Source organism: Lathyrus oleraceus, chromosome 3 (assembly GCF_024323335.1).
Source record: "Lathyrus oleraceus cultivar Zhongwan6 chromosome 3, CAAS_Psat_ZW6_1.0, whole genome shotgun sequence".
Lineage (NCBI taxonomy): Eukaryota > Viridiplantae > Streptophyta > Magnoliopsida > Fabales > Fabaceae > Lathyrus > Lathyrus oleraceus.
In genome coordinates, this window is record NC_066581.1 from 378,084,664 (window position 1) to 378,103,772 (window position 19,109).

Sequence of the window (19,109 nt, forward strand, 5' to 3'; positions counted from 1 at the left end):
CCGATTTTCCGATTTTCAGATCGAAGAAGTTTCCGACGATCAGGTCGAAGTACTTATGGCATTCAGGCCAGTTTTCCGGTATTCAGACCGAGGTGGTATTCAGACCATGAAAATGAAAAAGAAAAATAAAGAAAATTTCGGGGTTCAAGCATAAAAGAAAAGAATAATAATCCCGAGCGGATGAGCGGTGTTCAGGCCATGGTTATCCCGGCGTTACCATTTATTTTGGTATCCAGGTCGATTTTGGTATCCGATTCTGACAGGCATTGTTGATTATTTTCCCATCAGAGTGCAAATTGTTCGTCTCTTCTTGGTATTCAATCACTCTTCATCCTGATCATCTGAAAGCCGAGGCTATTCATATCAACAGGTTCACAGTGGATTGAATAGGGGCAGCTGTAACACCTCAAAATTTGCCCTCCTCTCTTGGGACTGGCTTAACATATTTGCATATCATTTTAGGGCATTAGTCATTGCATATTGCATATCATGTGGTTACATTGTGCCAATCATCCTCCTAAGTCTTGGTCAGAAGATAGGAGGTTATGTGCAAGCTAGGGTTCATTTGACTGATCATTAGCCATCTGAGGATTGGGCTATGAATTAGGGTTTTGTGATTCTCAAGGAGATTGGTCTTCATCTTGTTTGAAATGATTCATCATCATCATCATGGTTTGTCATCATCAGGTGTTGGAGCATATTCCTTGAGATTAGGGTTTTGACCACTGGTCAACCCTAATCAATTGCATTGGGCCAATCAGGGCATAGCAAGGAGATGGGGTCTATGATGGATATGGGGATCATCATGTGGTTTCATGGAGCTTATTGAGGCTAGGGTTTCATTCTTGAGCCATTTCATCAGAGAATTGGGGCTCAGATTGATCAGTGCATTGCCAAATTCATCTATCAGTTGAAAAAGTCAACTGTGGTCAACTGTGCTTGATTTTATGGATTTGGAGGTGGGAGAGAGTTGGATACACTTCATTCATGTTGGAACAAGTGTTATTTGACATGTCAAAGCTCAAGAATGGAGAAAATAAAGTCAGAACAAAAATTGCCAAAAATAGAAAGTGACTTGTAATGGAAGTTTCCAAAAATGGAAAGTTTTTGACCACAAAATTACATGTCCAAGGAAGCTTCAAATTAAAATTTGTTCAACATGAAAGTTGTAGATCTTGGTCTTACCTTTCCAAAAAGTCCAAGAACTTGAAATTCCCATGTATGGTTGGCAAGTTATGGTCCATTCAATTTCAAAAAAGGCCTATAATCAAAGTGGCATAACTTTCACATGGAATGTCCAAAATGGATGATCTTTTTATGAGCAAACTCCATTTCACATGTACTTTCATGGTGCATAATCAAAATTCATCAAAAATGGTCAATGCAAAAGGTCAATTTTCAAGTGCACTAATTAAAATCCAAGGGCAAAATGGTCCAACTTGAGAAATACTTGGAATTTTGGAATGGGAGTTTTTGCAACACATCACAAAGGCCAAATAGAAGTTGTTCCAACTGTCATGAGCTGTCAAGGATCAATATTTGGCTAGGCTATTTTTGAACTTTCACTTAAAGTGCATTTTTGGCATGGCATAGTGAAAATGAGAAATACAAGGCCAATTGACATGAGACTAAAGCCAACACATTCCAAATGATATTTAGAAGATGTTTGAGCTGTCACCTTGCTGTCACATAGCCTGATGTGAAATGTCACTTTTGCCCTTGCACTTAACATGACATTACACTAATTAAATTCATTTTTGCTAATTGGTGATTAAGAGAGTGATTAAGCTGGAGTATAAAGATGCTAATCATAACTGAATGCTAATCACAATCACAATTCTCAAGATCCATAACAGAATTTCATCAAATTCTCTCAAACTCTCCAAATTTTCATCAAACTTTTTTCACCAAAACTTCATCAATTCTTGACCAAATTGAGAAATTCTTTTTGATTCAACTTCCATAAACCATAAGCTTGGACTGTTTTGAGGAATTGGAGCAAGAAAGCATCAAAACCGTGACTGTTCATGTGGTGTTCAACAATGGTGATTTGATATTTCTCACACGTGGAGCTGTCTTGGATCAAGCTACGAGTTGCTTTCATCTTCCTCGACCTTCATCATCACCTGTTTGAAGCTATAGCATCGTGAATCATCAAGAATCATTGCTGCCTTCATCAATCGGTCAGTTTTCGAATCTTACCATTTCTTTAATTATGATGTGCTTTTTGTAGATCGTTTAACATAGATCATCATGATGTGATTAGTTTGTGAATTGGTTAATTGATGAGTGAGGTATATCGATTTGAACTTTTGATGCCAAACCTTTAATCGATCGATCCCGAGTGTGTGTTAAGAATTAGGAGATTTGAGTTACATATTTGGAATCTAGGAGGAAGGACGACTCTATTGATTATAATTTTGTGGATTTTGGTTACGATTCATGGATCTTGATTTTCTGGAATTTTTGAGTGTTCTTGTACAAGAACACGATGAATAGTGGTGTTTGATCCATCTGCAGGCGCTTCCCTTTCAAATTTTGTGTTTCCCGCGCCTGTAAGCCAATGAAAACGCGCCATCACTTATAAGCCAAACGACGTCGTTTTGGCTTGTGTTTTAAAAATTGCAAAAATGCCACTGCATCATTAAATTAAATAATATTTCTATTTCTTTTTCATTTGTTTTTCATTTTAATGCCATGAACTTCAAAAATTCCTAGAGACTTCATTTTTTATCCAAATTGAGTGAAACTTTTTGCATTATTTTCATGATGATGTGTAGAATTTGATTATGATTTTTGTGGAATTTTTGCACGTGTGGAAAAATAATTGGCTTAGGGATTGTTTGATGTGTCACATTTTTGTATGTTTTGCCAAAACCTTCATGAAATGCTCATGCCTTTAAAGAAATGAATGAAAATTTTTGTGCTTATTCTGGACATGTTGATGGTGATTTTCATGTAGAGTTTGTGATTTTTGGATACTTGGTGATGGAGATATGATTTTTTGAATAGAGGTGTGACAATTTGTGTCACACCAAGCTAGGTCAACTTTCTGATTTTATTTGCCTGGCTTAGGAATGTTGAATTGCTCAAATGTTTTGCATGAATGATCATTGATATGTCAAGATAACATGTGATTTTTGCTGGAATTTTTGATGGAGTTTTCTAATTGATTGATAATTTTCTTCTCTGTATGCTCATTTGGTGAGTTTGTGTGACACATGTTGGCATTTTGCTTGTGAAATTCTCATATGGTGTTGGATGAAGATGCAATTTGATATGTGGATTTTAGACACATTGTAGGACATCATGGTTTTGATCCCATTCATTTCTAATATGTTGTCACTGTTTTATGATTTATGGAAGTTGATGCTTATGTTGATGTCTTGAATTGGCTTGTATAAATGTGTCTGGACTTCTTGATTTTCATTGACCTACTTTCTTTTGTCCAATTGAGCTGAAAATTGACATTCTATACATTGAATGTGTCCTGTTTAGGTGTGAATTTTTGTGGAATTAATTGAATTGATTTGGTATACTTTTGAGTGAGATAGTTCTGTTTGGTCTTTTAGAGTTGCAAATTGCATGATTAATGTTAAATTGTGCATGAAATGATAATGGTGAATGGTATGAGCATGGGACCAATTGCATTTGCTTCTAATTTGTTTGAATGTGATTTTGGTTGAATTGCACTTGCTGTTTAGAATTTTTTATCCCCTTTGGACCCTAGGCTTGGCCTAGTGGTCTAGTTTCTCACATTTGGTGTGGATTTTCAGGTTGAAATGCAAAAGGCTTAAGGGAAAAAGTGCAAGTTGATTAAATTGAGTTTTGTTTGATGTTGTAAACTAACATTGATTTTGTGTTGTAGGGTTTGATGCTTGAGCTTGAACTCATGGCTTGCACTTATGTGCATTAACTTGTGTTGTCTGTATAGATTGACTTTTGTTGTTCATTGTTGGTTTGTCTGAGTACTGATGATACTTGATTGATTTCAGGTACATTTAGTCGCTTACAGTTCTTTAAGAACTTGCTTGCTGCTGCTTGGTTTTTAAACCGTTTGAGGTAGGACTTCTATTCTCCATGTAGTCTGGAAGACCTGGCCTGTTACTTGGCCAGGCAACTGTCTGAAGTCCTCCTTAAGAGGCGATGTTTGTGGTTGTTTACATTTGTGCCCAAGCAGGTAAAGACCTCTATGAGGCAATTGGCGGATCATAGGGATATGCAATCTATCCCCCGCTATTCTGTTGAGTCGTCCCTCTGCTCACACGGCTGTGTGTTGATGCATTGGGACATAAACCCAAGATCTTGTGCTGTTGCACAATCGAGTCAGAGTCTTGAGCGTAGAAGGGTCCCTCCATTCTGGACCCACGCTCCTTTGTCTGAAGCTCTCCCTGGTCAGGGATAAGAGCTGTGAAGTCTAATCTTCACTCACCTTTCATCTGCTTCACCTTAGCCCCGCAATGGCAAGGTTAAGAGCGAATACTACCCATGTACAGATGACTTGCTTCGGCAGTCAAACCCATTGTTTGAGCCTCACTTGACTGGTTATAGTGTGTGCTTTGTGAATATTTGTTTGCTCTGTTTGCTTGTATGCTTGTATGCTTGTTTTCCTGGATAGGATTAGCTTGCAGTTGTGCAAGTAGGTAGAAACCGTAACATAGGGCAATGATGCATGATAACACTAGGCTCGAGTCCAGCTCCCTGGTAGTGTGTCTTCCCTTGGTTTCTGGCTAGATTTTCTTTCCATTTCAGGGGAACTACATCGCCCTGATCCTCGTTCCAGACGAGGTATGTAGGCAGGAGACCGTGCGAGGTCTCTCCGGGCACCCTTTTCTTTTTTGCGTGTGTTTTGTTTGGCAGCTATCAGGCTCGAGTTCCCGACTCCCTGTTAGTCTGTGTGTGCCGTTTCTTCTGACGTCTCAGCGTCTCTTCTGGCTTGCTTGATGACTTGTAGGCTCGAGTTCCCGACTCCCTACTAGTTTGCATGTTCTTCCTTTCCCTTTCAGGGGAACTACATCGCCCTGATCCTCGTTCCAGACGAGGTATGTAGGCAGGAGACCGTGCGAGGTCTCTCCGGGCACCTTTTTTCTTTTTTTGTGTGTGTTTGCTTGTTACCCTGTTGTGTGTCAGGATATGGACGTAAGCCCAGCGATTGGCTGTACGTATCCTGATTGTGTTTGTTTGGTTCGGAAGCTGACGTAATTCCATCGAGTGGTTGTCGGGTTCCAGGTTTGCCCGTGGGTGTGTGTCTTGTTTGGCGTGCGTGAGCCGAACTACGGCAGCTCTGATTCTCGTTCCAGACGAGATACGTAGGCATAGGATGCGACGTCCTAGCGAGCCCTCTTCCTCTTAACCCCACCTGTGTTGTCTTCGGTGCGTGTGTGTGTGTGGTGTTTTAACAACCTTTTCTTTTCTTAGAGCGTGGATCCCGTCGAGCACGACGGACGTGAGGGGTGCTAATACCTTCCTCTTGCGTAACCGACTCCCTTACCCTTTCTCTTTGGTCGCGAGACCATGCTTTTTCCAAGTTTCTCTGAGCGTTTCCTTTCCCTATCTTGGGATAAATAACGCGCAGTGGCGGCTCTGTGTTGTTTTTTGTTTCAGCCCGCCGGTTGTTTTTCGCGGATGCGACACGTACCAAATCTTTAAGTGGTTAAAAATGCATCAGAAGTATTTACGCATATTTGAGAAAGAATTTCCATACCTGCACAATAAAAAAATGTTTAAAAAAAAAGTAAAAAAAAAATGTTAAAAATGCAAATCGGAAGTCTTCAAGGAAGAGTTCCGTATCACAAAAATAAAACACCGGAAGTCTTTTGGAAAAGACTTCTGATGTATGTTACTTTGTTAACCAGAACACATATGATAAGTGTTCTGGAACGTTCTTTTTTCAAAAATTGAACCGAAACTCTTCCACTAACTCTTCCGATATACGTTATGCAGTAATCCGGATGTCTTTCACGAAGTCTTCCGGTTTGAAAAAAACATACCAAAAGTCTTTTCCAATGAATTTCGGTACGATGTTGAATAGTGTAATTTTTGGAAGTTTCAATTGAATGGTTAAAAGTAAAATGGTAAATTGATTAAAAACAAATAAGGGTAAAATAGGTATTTTTAAAAAATATAGGGGTATTGGTATAAGTGGAGGGGTATGAAGTAAATTTTTCCTTTTAAGATCATTTTGTTACCATTCACAATTATACCGTATTTTGTGATTCAATAAAAGATTAAAAAAAATACCTTATTAAAGAGCACTTACCACATAGTTAAGCGTAAGTTTCTTTTACCTTTAGAAAAATGAATTTTTTTTTGTATTTTTTAAAATGGATTTTACAAAAATATTTTTTGAAATATTACAAGTTTTTCTAAATTTATTTTTTATAAATTAAAAGATTAGTTTTTATATACTATAAAATAAATCTACATTATTGAAGATCAAAGTATAGTAAAAAACACAGTTATTTTTTAAAGTTCTATTTCAAAAATATTTTTTTTATAAAAGGCTATTTGAAATAACTTTAAAATTAACTGATTTTTAAAATTTTGATATCTAAAAGAAAATGGATAAAATAATGAAATATCTAAAATAATATTTTAAAAATAACTATTCAAATCAAATTTTAATTTGAAACATTTATAAAAAAATTCTGTAAAATTTTTTTACATCAAAAATATATTACACTATAAAAAAATCATTTAAAAAAAAAAACAAAACAAACTGCCCTAAATATCAAGGGTTATTATTAATTATTTATGATCCTAGCTAAACTTCTTTTAGTGATATCAATCAATCTATTAGACCCAAAACTTCTTTAAGGTCTAATATCTCATTACGTTAATTGCATATTGTCAGGAGAATATGTAATAAGCTCATATCACTTGTATAACATTATTGACTTAGTATGTTTAAACATGCCGTGATAAACAAGCGTATAGCTTTCTTTGCCTAAATGAAAAATTAATACAAAAGTGATTTTTGATTATTTGTCTTGGCTTGTTGTCTATATGTTATGGCTACAAAAGAATTCCGTCTAAATACTATGTTGGGTAGGGGTGTTCAAAACCAAACCAACCCAATAGAAAACCGCAAACTAAACCAAACCAAATCGAAACCGCAAAAAACTGCATTTGGTTCGGATTCGTTTGGGTCATTTTTTAATAAAACCGCACGGTTTGGTTTGGTTTGCGGTTTGTATTTTGCAAACCGAACTAAACCAAACCAAACCGCATTATGTTACAATCCAAAGTTCATTTATCTCACATCCAACCCAAACCTCAAACCTAGTATGCCTTAACCTTACAATTACAAACAATTTTCTCTTAATCACATTTAGGATTTTAATTTCAACCTTCTTAAATCTCTCATAGTAGTATCACTCATTCTTCTCATCTTCTTTTCCATGTAGGTCTCGCCTATTCTAATCTAATAAGTCATCTCTTATGTTCTTTCTTTTTTATCTTTTATGTTACTATTTTCTCTTCCAATTACGTTTTTATTGCACTTTTCTTCTCAATCTCGCATCTCTTATGTTCTTTTTTTTCATCTTCTCTAATCTCTCATCTCATATGTTTTTTTATATTTTATTATAATATCTTTGATATTATTTTATGCTACTATTTATATTTGTCTTTTATTCCACTTTTGTCTAATATGGTTTTTTGTATATTGAATGAAACGTTTTTGTCTAAATATGATGAATTTTGATGTTATTTAGTAATATATGAATGACTAAACACAAATTTATGTCGTTATTTATAGGAGTATATATGGCTCAATAAAAATATTATAAAAAACCGAACCAACCGAACCAACCCAAACCGCATTGATTTGGTTTGGTTTGGTTTGGTTTTATTTCTAAAAGTCAACCGAACCAAACCGAACCGCATGCTTTTTTCTCTTGCGGTTCGGGTGATTTTTATCGCAAAAACCGCCCAAACCGCACCGCGAACACCCCTAATGTTAGGCGTTGCAACAAAGTGATTTTGATTAAACTATTCCAGTAGAGAAGGACACAGTTGAAGGTTCTAGTGACAAGGGCCCCTGCCTACACAAGTCCCCAACCATAATCTGCATCAAACTTTGACATAGAATCCGCCGAAAAAATAGAATCAAGTTATCTAGATGTAAAAGCTTCGGATAGAATCAAGTTACGATTAGTTCTTATCATCAAACGGATAACATTCATTTTTGACTGTGCATTGGTATTATTATCTACAAAAATGGACACTCCTAAGGGAGCAACTAAGAATTCAAAGAAGTCTGAATTTCGTGCATGACATGGAACACCATAGAAACGGACCGAAATGAACCTTTCCTCACCAACATCTGAAGCTCTCCATGGACGAACCATTCCCCTACATCTTCCACCAAAGTCTTAAGCTCTCCTTTTTCTCGGTTCTCTAAAAGACAAAATTTTCTCCCAATGGAATGACTTACGGAAAAATATCCCTCAGTGTTGAAGATCTTTCGAATAATATATGAGAATTCCGAGTTCTCTACAATGCTTACAAACGATTTATTAAACCTTAATCATTTGCTTGTGACTTATAATCTAGAAGTATTTGTTTGGTTTATGATATTTAGACGACTAGGGTGGAGTTTTGTTCTTTTTAGGGATGTCAATAGTATTTTTTATCCTTACTTCGTTAGGAGGTATGTATAGGGTGATGGGTGATTTAACTATGATTTGACATGTTGTAGTGTGTTTGATATGTAAATCCTAAAATGATATCATTTTCCAGACTTTTCAACCACTCTGATGTAAAAGATAAAAACATAAAAACATATTGCTAGCTTAAATATGGTATCTTGGTACGGGGAATCTTTTGTACTTTCTCTTGAATTGATAATCATACTCTTTGTCTAAGTCAATAGAGGGTTGAGTGACTTTGGCTTTTGAGGTGAAAAATTTGGGATGATAACCCGAAAGATTCATTTCAATATATAGTGGTTTATTTGATCCAAGATCTAACTTGTTTTATCTTTAGTCGGTTCCTCATTTTACTTTTATTCTTTTGTTAAGCTATTTATTTAATAGTTTGAGGTATGGATGATGTTGCCTCTTTTTTTAGCACTCTATTCTTTTTTTGCCCATTGACTTCTCGTTTTTTACTTCTTGTATCTAAACTAATTCTGAATTGTAGTTTTTGGCCTCTATTATAGTAGTTGTTTTGATATTTCTAATATATATATATATATATATATATATATATATATATATATATATATATATATATATATATATATATATATATATATATATATATTCGTTAAAAGTACAAATGGGTGATAATCCCTAATGATTAAGGGTTGTCAGAGGCTTTAGAGTAGTTCTAGTATTGAGAGATAACTCACGTGAGGTGAGAAGCTATTTTATGTGTGTTGTACTTAGTCCTTGAGCATCACGATATTGATGTATTTATAGTCTTCGAGGCCTGAAATCAAGTCTTCTTAGAATGTAGAAACCACTCCAAGAATGGGTGGCTGGTTCCCTGAAATCTAGGAAATTGAGTTAAATCTTCTGACTTCCTATGTAACATTTGTTAACCCAATACATATTTTACGCATGATCATACGTTTTAGACGGAGACATTAGAGGTATGAGAGACATATCTAAACAAGGGGCACCTTTTCTGAAAAGGGTTCGCTCAAACCAATAAAAGGGCGACCTGATAAGGACGATGGTCTAAACGTTTACCTTTCTCTCTGCGCTGAGGTGTCATCCAATTATACCACTTCACAATTCCTCAAGTATGAGGGTGCGTAGATCCCAATTGTTTTAACCCCTGACACATCTTCATACTTTTCTGAAGATTATAGTCAAAGATTTATTTCTGCCTTTAGTTCTCGAAGTTTCAGATCATCCTTCTAGATAAGGGTCAGCAGAATCCTTCGGGAAAGACTTAATTAAGTCCTTCAGGAAAACTTAGTTCAAACTTCTTGACGAGATTTAGTAAAGTCTATCATGTGAGACTTTGTTTAGTCTTCCTGATGATACTCAATTGAGTTCCTCAAGAGAGACTTTTTTTATTCAAGTTCCTTATGAGAAACATAGTTTAGTCTTCCTAACGAGACTTAGTTGAGTCTTTCTAATGATTCTTAGTTGAGTCCCTCAGGAAAGACTTTGTTTAGTCTTCCTAGCGAGACTTAGTTGAGTCCCTCATGTGAGACATAGTTAATTAGGGTTGCTCGGGCCAAACTTAGTGGAGTCTTCCTAGAGAGACTTAGTTGAGTCCCTCAGGAGAGACTTTAATTGAATCTTCCTTCATATTTAAAATACTCCTCATAACATGGTTGCTCTTATATGGCTAGGATTTTTCTGTAGAAACCCAATAATTTAATTACCCCATAGGGAGACAAGGATCTTCCAATGGAAGTTTAACAATGTAATTCTTATAGTCTAGGATTGATTTTCCTATGGAAGTCTAGTCATTTAATTACTCTGTGGGGAGACAAGGATCTTCCTGTGGGAAGTCCAATAATTTGATTACCTCATAGGGAGACAAGAATCTTCTTATGGAAGTCCAATAATTAATTACCCTATATGGTGGCAAGGATCTTATTGTGGAATCCAATAACTTGATTACCCTATAGGGAGGCAAGGATATTCTTATAGAACTCCAACAATTTTATTACCCTGTAAGGCGACAAGGATCTCCCTATGAAAGTTCAGCATTTTGATTACCTCGTAGGGAAGCAAGGATTTTCCTGTGGAAGTCCAACAATTTGATTACCCCTTGGGGCAACAAGGATCTTCCCGTGGAAGTTCAATGATGTGATTACTCGTAGGAAGGCATGGATCTTCATGTGGAATTCCAAAATTTTGATTTATGAGTAAAACTATAATAACTTGTGGCACTTGTCAAATTGTTTTACAAGAGTTTTCATAAATAGACGATTCACCCACCTACCAATAAAATATAATATACCATAGATTTCCTGAGTTCCATGTTATGTGAATGAGTTGTCTATCCAATTCTTTGATTTTGTAGGCTCCATTAGGAAACTTCTAGGATATACGATATTGTTCCTCCTAGTTAGGTAGTAGCTTTCCTTGTTATATGGTGTTGCGTTAGCAGCAAAAGTATGTTTTACAATTATTGTACCCACAAAGATGGATGGTTTTAAGGACAAAATAGTATTCTTTTTATTATTATATAAGAGGGAAATGGGTTATGTGATTTTTGTGATGCAGAAAGATAATTGACAAAAATAAATGACAGAAAGTAAAGTTGGAGATTTTGATGTTAGCAGTAAAAAGGCTTGATGGGAGGAAATTTCATTATTATGTATCTATCATACACATTTATAGGTCAGTAATATGCTCATCTACTCAACATGTAATACTACTACTTGTCACCCTATTGTACCCCAAAATTTGCCCTCCCTTTTTCCTAATTCTTCATCCAACCATTTGACTTGGGGATCATTTGCATACATTCATAATTCATTCATATGCATCATTCCTTCACTATTGGATCACCATGGATTCAAAACCTTGGGCTTGTGAAGCCAGGGTTTGTGTGGATATCAAGTTTAAAAATCATGGTCTGACTATCTTATCAAGCATAGGGGATGTGAAACCCTAATTGTGATGGTAGAGGCTTGGATTCAACAAGGATTTGTCCAGGAAATCCTCTAGGGACTTCAAAACCCTAAGTCCTCAAGATATGATGATGGGATCTCATGGAGCTTATCTAGGCCTTGTCTTGGCCATCAAAACCCTAATGCAGGCTCATACACTAGAGGACTAATGGTTGAAGCACATGGTTTGATTCAAAAGACTTGCTTGAGGGGCAAGCCTTAGGGAAACCCTAATCAAGTAGATGATGAATCTGATGGACTTGGTGGCTTGATTTTTCATCTAGTGACATTCATAATCCTAAATGTCACCCACTTTTCACCTATTGTCATGTACATGGTCTAACCTTACTTTGGTCTCCTTTGGGCATTGGTCTTTAGTACATCTTGGTCTCAATGCCCTATTGTTATCCAGTTGATTGTTGGTGCATCTATGGTCTTGGTCATCCAAACAACCAAACCTCTTGTGTTACAATCTAGTTGTAAGTCATGCCCATTGATTTATGTATTTTTCATTCAAACCCTGATCTTATGCCCTCAAGTCATAACTTTGTTCATAAACCATGTTCATGTATGTTACCAGTCAAGTCATGTTCTTTTCAAAGTCAAGCATTCATGTACATGAAACAAAACCAATTTCAAACCATTTTTCAATCCATCTCACACCATTCTAAAACATCACATTTGATTTTACATTAAAAATTACAAGTCTTGATAATTTTGACCAATTGTTGACTTTGGTCAGCAGTTGACTTTTTGGTCAACAATTGACTTTTTAGTCAACCTTGACCAAAGTCAACCCAAATGCCCTAAACCCTAAAATCACATATAATCATCGATTCAATGTCCATTTACAAGAAAGATACAAAGAAAATTGAATTTTGACCAATTGTTAACTTTGGTCAACAATTGACTTTTTGGTCAACTTTGACCAAAGTCAACTCTCCCATGTTCTTGATCATCCAAAACTTAACCTAGCCTTTTGCCTTGATGTTTCACCCAATCTCCATGCTTGGTTGTGTTTTCTCTTGGTTGCTTAAAAAATGTGCACCATGCTTAGCTTGACATTTTGGCTTACTAACCCTTGGTCTTGGCCTGCCCCAAACCAGGTCCAAAGAGCTCTAACACAACATAATACAATCCCTTGTGATCCACCATTCATTGCTTAAGCTAAAGAAAATATGACAAGCCAATGGAATGCACAAATTCACTGCTTGAGAACCCATGATGCAGCAGTTCTGGCCCTGTTGCTGCAGCAAGCCATTCAGCATTTTGTAGCACATCATTACCATGTTGTTTTGCCACTAAACAAGGCCATGAGGAACTTGCAAATGACCTTGCAATAGACATTAGTACCAAGCCTCATCAAACATAAGCTGAACCAAAATTTGAGTAATAACATGCTGCACAAATATGTCACCTTGATGCAAAACCAATGCACTTATGAACCAACTCATATGTTACCAAAATGCAACAATCACAACAAACCTATATCATGGCCATGCAGTCCATCAAAGAATTAGTATCTTGTACACTATGCAACACTACATCATACTGCAATAATCCAAAATAATACCATACAAAGGCAGTGAACTTGCAAGACTTACTACCATTTTGAGCATCCAATGCATTGGCCATAAACCTGCAGACAACCAAGTCAAAACCATAACAGGGTTGCAAGGCCATGATGCAGGAATTTGGAAGTGACTTATGAAGGTTCTACATAGAATGCGCACCTGGTTTCATCTAAGTCCCAAAACTTTCCCAATACCACGGCTACATACCAAGATGCTCAAGATTGGAACCTATTAACCTGTAGTGACCATGAGAATCATGATACTTTAACCTATTGCTTACATTCGATACATGTTACCCTGCAAACTGGTATAGCAATATGCAATTGGAAATACACCAGTCCTGCATCCTGCAACAGTCAAGACAACCACATCACAAACCATCAAACCAACACGAGCTTTAAGCAACAGGTCTAAGCATCCAACCATAAGCTTACTGCATTTGTCATATGACCAAGGCCAAAACCAGAAGTCTATAATGGTCCTTCTTGGCCTGTACCAGTTCACATCACAAAACCTGATACCACTTCATATAGCCCCTAAATCCTGCTAGCAAGACAACTGGTCATGATCCCAACATGACCAAACACCTCAAGGATAAACTCATAAGCATTACCCTGCACAGCCAGAACACAACCACACACTTGCAGATCAACACCAAGCCAAGCCTTCAAAACCTGTTTCCAACTTAAGCATACATGTTTGTTACCTTGCAATTCAATAAAACACAAGACCTAGCAACTTACCACAAGCTAAATTGGCAGGAGGTTTCAACATAGTTCACACATATGCATTGCAAAGCTTAGTATGAACCTGAAGCAGTAGTGCATCATCACAGCAGTGGAGTACAGACCTCAAAGCAACACCCTATTCCAAGCCTGCATCAAATGATTCCATTGTTAGCCATAACCAAACCAAGTTTTAGCAAAATTTTCCACAAGGTGATGAAAACAAGCAGGCATCAATGTAAAGCAAGGTCAAGTATGCTGTAAACCAAACCATGACGATTGGCTCAATGAATTCCCTACTATGTAAAAACCCTGCAGCAAAACCAGTGAGGTCATAGGAAGCAAAACAAATAATGGAAATAAACATGTGTGAGTTTGTAAAGCAATGATCAAAACATAAGCAAAAGAAATAACATTCACCGTAATGCAAGTCATTGGCCATGGGCATTCAAAGGTACTTGTTCAGCAGGTCATGAATCAAGGTACAAAGCCAAATCCACTTAAGTGGTAACCTGCAACAGCCAGTTAAAAACAAAATTATTCACCAACTAACATAACTATCACCAACTAATTGAGTCATTCCTAACTAACTGAGTTATCAATTAACTCAGTGAGTCAACATTAACTAACTCCAATCCTTCCCTAACTGAATCTAATCCTAATCCCAAGCCTAACCAAACTCCAAACATAACCTCTATTTAAACGATTCATCATACTCATTCAATCACTTTGGCATTTGCTTGAAATTCACTCTCACTTCTGCAACATTTCTTCCCTCGCCTTACTCAAAGCTCTCATTTCCATAAGTCATTGAAGCTTCACATTGAAGCTTCAATCTGCTTGAGTTGAACCTCATCAACCTCACCTCATCATTTCCAAGTTTCAGAAGAAAGAGAAGAAGAAGAAGAAGAAGAAATAGGAAGAAGAAAAGAGGACGAATAATAATCAAGAACTTACTTGATAAAATCTCTGGTCTCCTTCTCCGGTATGTCACTTTCCTTTCGTGGCTTTTTTCTTGCTTTGTGATTACTAGAGTGTAGAACATAAGGGGGGAATCCAAGCCCCACGGTGGTAGAGAACAACTCTTGCCCATTTCCATTTAATTTGAACTTAGGGATTTAGGGTTCTTCCATGATTTTGTTCGATTCGACCAATCCAGCAACCCATCCCCAAATCCATGGTCAAATTTGCGTCCACCATGGCCTTACGCATCCATTGATGGTGGCAACTTAGGTTTAGGCCACCACCGTCACCGGCACAGCTGCTGGCGCGGTGGTTTATGGTGGCCAACCGGTGAGTTATAGGTGAATGGAGAGAGACAATGGCGTGCATGTTGGCTCTTTCAAATTTGTTGACTTGTACATACATTCAGGTCCGAGAAGATTAAATAGGGGCAACTATCATACCTCAAAATTTACCCTACCCTGTACAACTTTCATCTGGTCCATGACCCTACTATACACGCATACATTTCATCACCATATTTGCATTAGCATTCATAACTAAAGCCATGCTACATGGACTCAAAGTATGGTGATCATGGTAACCGGTTGCACCCGCTCTTAACAAACATCTCAGACTAATTTCTACATGGGTAACCGGTTACCCAAATTATGATAACCGGTTACCCAAATTATGGTAACCGGTTACACCTGCTCTTAGCAAACTTCTAGCACTATTTTTCACATGGGGAATCGGTTACCCAAATCATGATAACCGGTTACACCTGCACGAACAACAACAGTAACTTTCATTTTTTTAAATAAGTGAACCTCAAATTTCACTCACACCAACCCATGTGCTTGCCTTTAAAATAGAATATTATTCCCCCTCATTTTTTCAAGCTAGCAACCCCTAGAAATTCTGCCAAAATTACACTCAAGCTCTCTCTTTAAACATAAACCTAAACTCACACAACCATCCCTTATCAAACAAACACCCACAACTTTCCTCTCATCTCATTTTTCTCCCAATCCTTCCATCTTTTACACTCACAACTCACCTTCTTCCATCAAGTTTCAATCATAGCCACCCTTTTCTAAACCTCTTGCTTGATTTTCAAACTCAACACCACAACAACTCAGTTTCAACATCACGATTTTGGTAATGATTGCAACTCAAGCTTATTAATGTTTTAGTTCTATTTTTGTTTTAAAATTGTTGTTTATTCATAGTGTGATTTTGAGAGAGATTTGAATCAAAAAGTGATACAAATGAGTTGGTTGCTTTACGTTTTTATGGGACTTTATTTTTTTATTTTTCTTTTCTTTAATGTGCATGAGAAGATGAGCAGTGTTGTGTGTACGAAAATATATTATGTTTGATTTCTATTTATTTTGTATTTTTCCGTTTATTTCGTTTTTTTAACATTACATATATCAATGGTTGCATAAAAATGATAACTAGTTGGACATGGTGGAATGGTTGAGACCTATGTCTCCCAACCACCATGTCCCAGGTTCAAACCCTTATTACCACTTTTTCACTCTTTCTTTTCTCCATGTTTTTTTCCTCATATTTATTCTTCATTTTTTTACATGTTGATTTTCATTCAACTCTTAATTTTCATCTTTATTTCTTTCCACTTTCCAATTTATTTTCAATCAATTTTTATTATGTGTTTAATTTCTTTTTTAAATTCTTTTGGGTTATTTCTCTTTTAATTTTCTCATTGTGTTACATGTTTTAGGAGAATAACTTTATGTTATTTCTCTAACAAGTTTGAGCACATAAATTGTTATTGACCGATCTCAAAAAGGCGTGACTTCTACATAAGTTCGCTTACGATTGCTTAACATATCATTAAGTTGTCCCGATTCGATTAATTGATCCTTTGACCATTAACTAATAACTTCTAACTTCTAACTTTTACATTCTTGCAATTTATTTTTCCGTCATTTAAATTCTCGCAATTTACTTTCTGCAATTTGCTTTTCACAATTTACTTTTATTTCTCATTTTATTTCAAGCACTTTACATTTATGTCCATCATTTTGAAAACCCCTTTTCAAGGTAAAATCAACCAACAAACAAACATTTTCTACTCCGAACTATGGAGCTCTGATTCTTTATTTCACGATGATTATACGTAGGCACAAAGGCCCTAATCATTGACGATCACAGTAATAAAAACCTCTATCTTTTCCCTTTTAGAAAGTAAACCTTTAGACAACGACACCCATTTGTGTAGACAACTTAAAAGGTTCCCATTGAGTACGATAGATGTGAGGACTGCTAATACATCTTCCTCGCATAACCGACTTTTGAATCCTAGTTTTAGTTGTGAGACCAATTATATCTTCTTTAGGGGGGTTTATTGATGTTTTCCCTTTTCTTTTTTGCAATAAATAAAATATGGTGGCGACTCTGTGTTGTAGTCATTTTTCGCGTCCCCCACTTTCCTACCCGACAACAAAGGTTTATGGGAAACTGTTATGGGTTAACCATATCGACGCCTAATGGATTTATTTCGACCATACTATAGATAAGCAAGGGCTAGAAGTTAGATAAGGGTCACACTCTTTCCAGAGTCTTCGTAATATGTGAAGATTATCATTTTAGTGATCTTCTAAGATCTAAATTGTAAATCATCTAACAAATCTCTGCAATTCTCTCTTAACTAATAGCAAGTTAGTTATTCCCTTTATACTATGGATAGAGATGACTCCAAATTGGGGTCAGGAGTTTCAAATACTATTTCATTTCACTATTTTTCTTCATATAATGACTTGAGCATTGGAATGCTAACATTGTAGGTCTCCCATTCCACCGCATCAAAAGGCACGATTTGCCATCACTGCCCTTCACCTTCTCATTTTTGGTTCTCGAACGAAATAAAATCCACAAAATTTGAATCTTTTTATTGTTTAGATTATAAACTTTCCAAACAACCTACATTGTCCTTTAATCATAGTGTTGATATTTCATATAGTGCTTTTGATTTATTTTAATCAGATATCCCAAGGTCTTCTCATGTTTCTTAAATAAATGGTTTTTGTTATTTTTTCTTGTTTATTGACGATTTTTCTAGTCTTACATGGATAAATTTTTAGAAAAATTAATATGAATTACCTCAAATTTATTTGTATTTTCCTCGTATGGTTAAAACACAATTTTCTTGTGTTATTTAGATTATTTGCATAAATAGTGCAATGGAATATCGGGATTCTTCCTTGCTTCAGTTTCTCAATTAGTAAGGCACTGTGGTTAAACACTCATATCCTCACAACTCCTAATAAAATGGGCAAGTTGAACTAAAACATTATCACGTACTTGACTAAGTTCGTGCTCTTCTCCTATCAACCTCGTTTGCACAAAAAGTTTTTGGGGGAAGCAACTCTTAATGTTGTCTATAAAATTTATCAACTTCCCATCATAAATCTTCAAAACTTATCTCCTTTTAAAAAATTGTTTGGTAATCATATTGAATATTCCATTCTAAAACCTTTTGGATGTGCTTGCTTTGTTCTCTTGTAGTCTCATGAGCGGACAAAATTGCAACCACGTGCTCGTTTGTGTTGTTTTCTTGGTTATGACACTAAAAGGATCCAATCTCCAACATATTACACATTTCACGTCATGTTATCTTTTGGGAAAACATTGTGTTCTTATCTCTTTCTACATTTCACCATGCTCTTATTACTGACTCCTTTTATTTCACTAACACCTTAGTTGAGTTGTTTCCAAGTTTTAATGCAGATAACTTTGATGAGTTTAATACTCTTTCTCCCTCACCTACTTCTACTGAACCTATTATGAATCTTGATATTGTACCCGCATCTCATCATTCCACTAGAGTAAGTAATCCACATCCCCATCTTAATGATTATCATTGATATTATTCTATTAAAACTCTTCATGAGCTTTCTTCTTACCGCGAAGCAAGTACTGACCATATTTGGCAACAAGCTATGAGTGAAGAAATTCGAGCATTAAAAAAGATACATACTTCAGACTTGGTAAATATTCCTTCAGACAAAAATTCCTATTGGACGCAAATGGATCTACAAAATTAAAACTTGTTCAGATGGAATTATTTAACGTTATAAAGCTCGCATAGTAGCCAAAAGGTACTCTCAATAGTATGGGATAGACTACAAAGAGTCATTCCTTATGGTATCTTAAATAAATCTATTAGTAGTTGGTCATTGATGCATTTCACAAATGGAAGCTTTTTAGATGAATGTCAAAAATGCATTCCTTCACGACCATTTGACATAGGTAGTC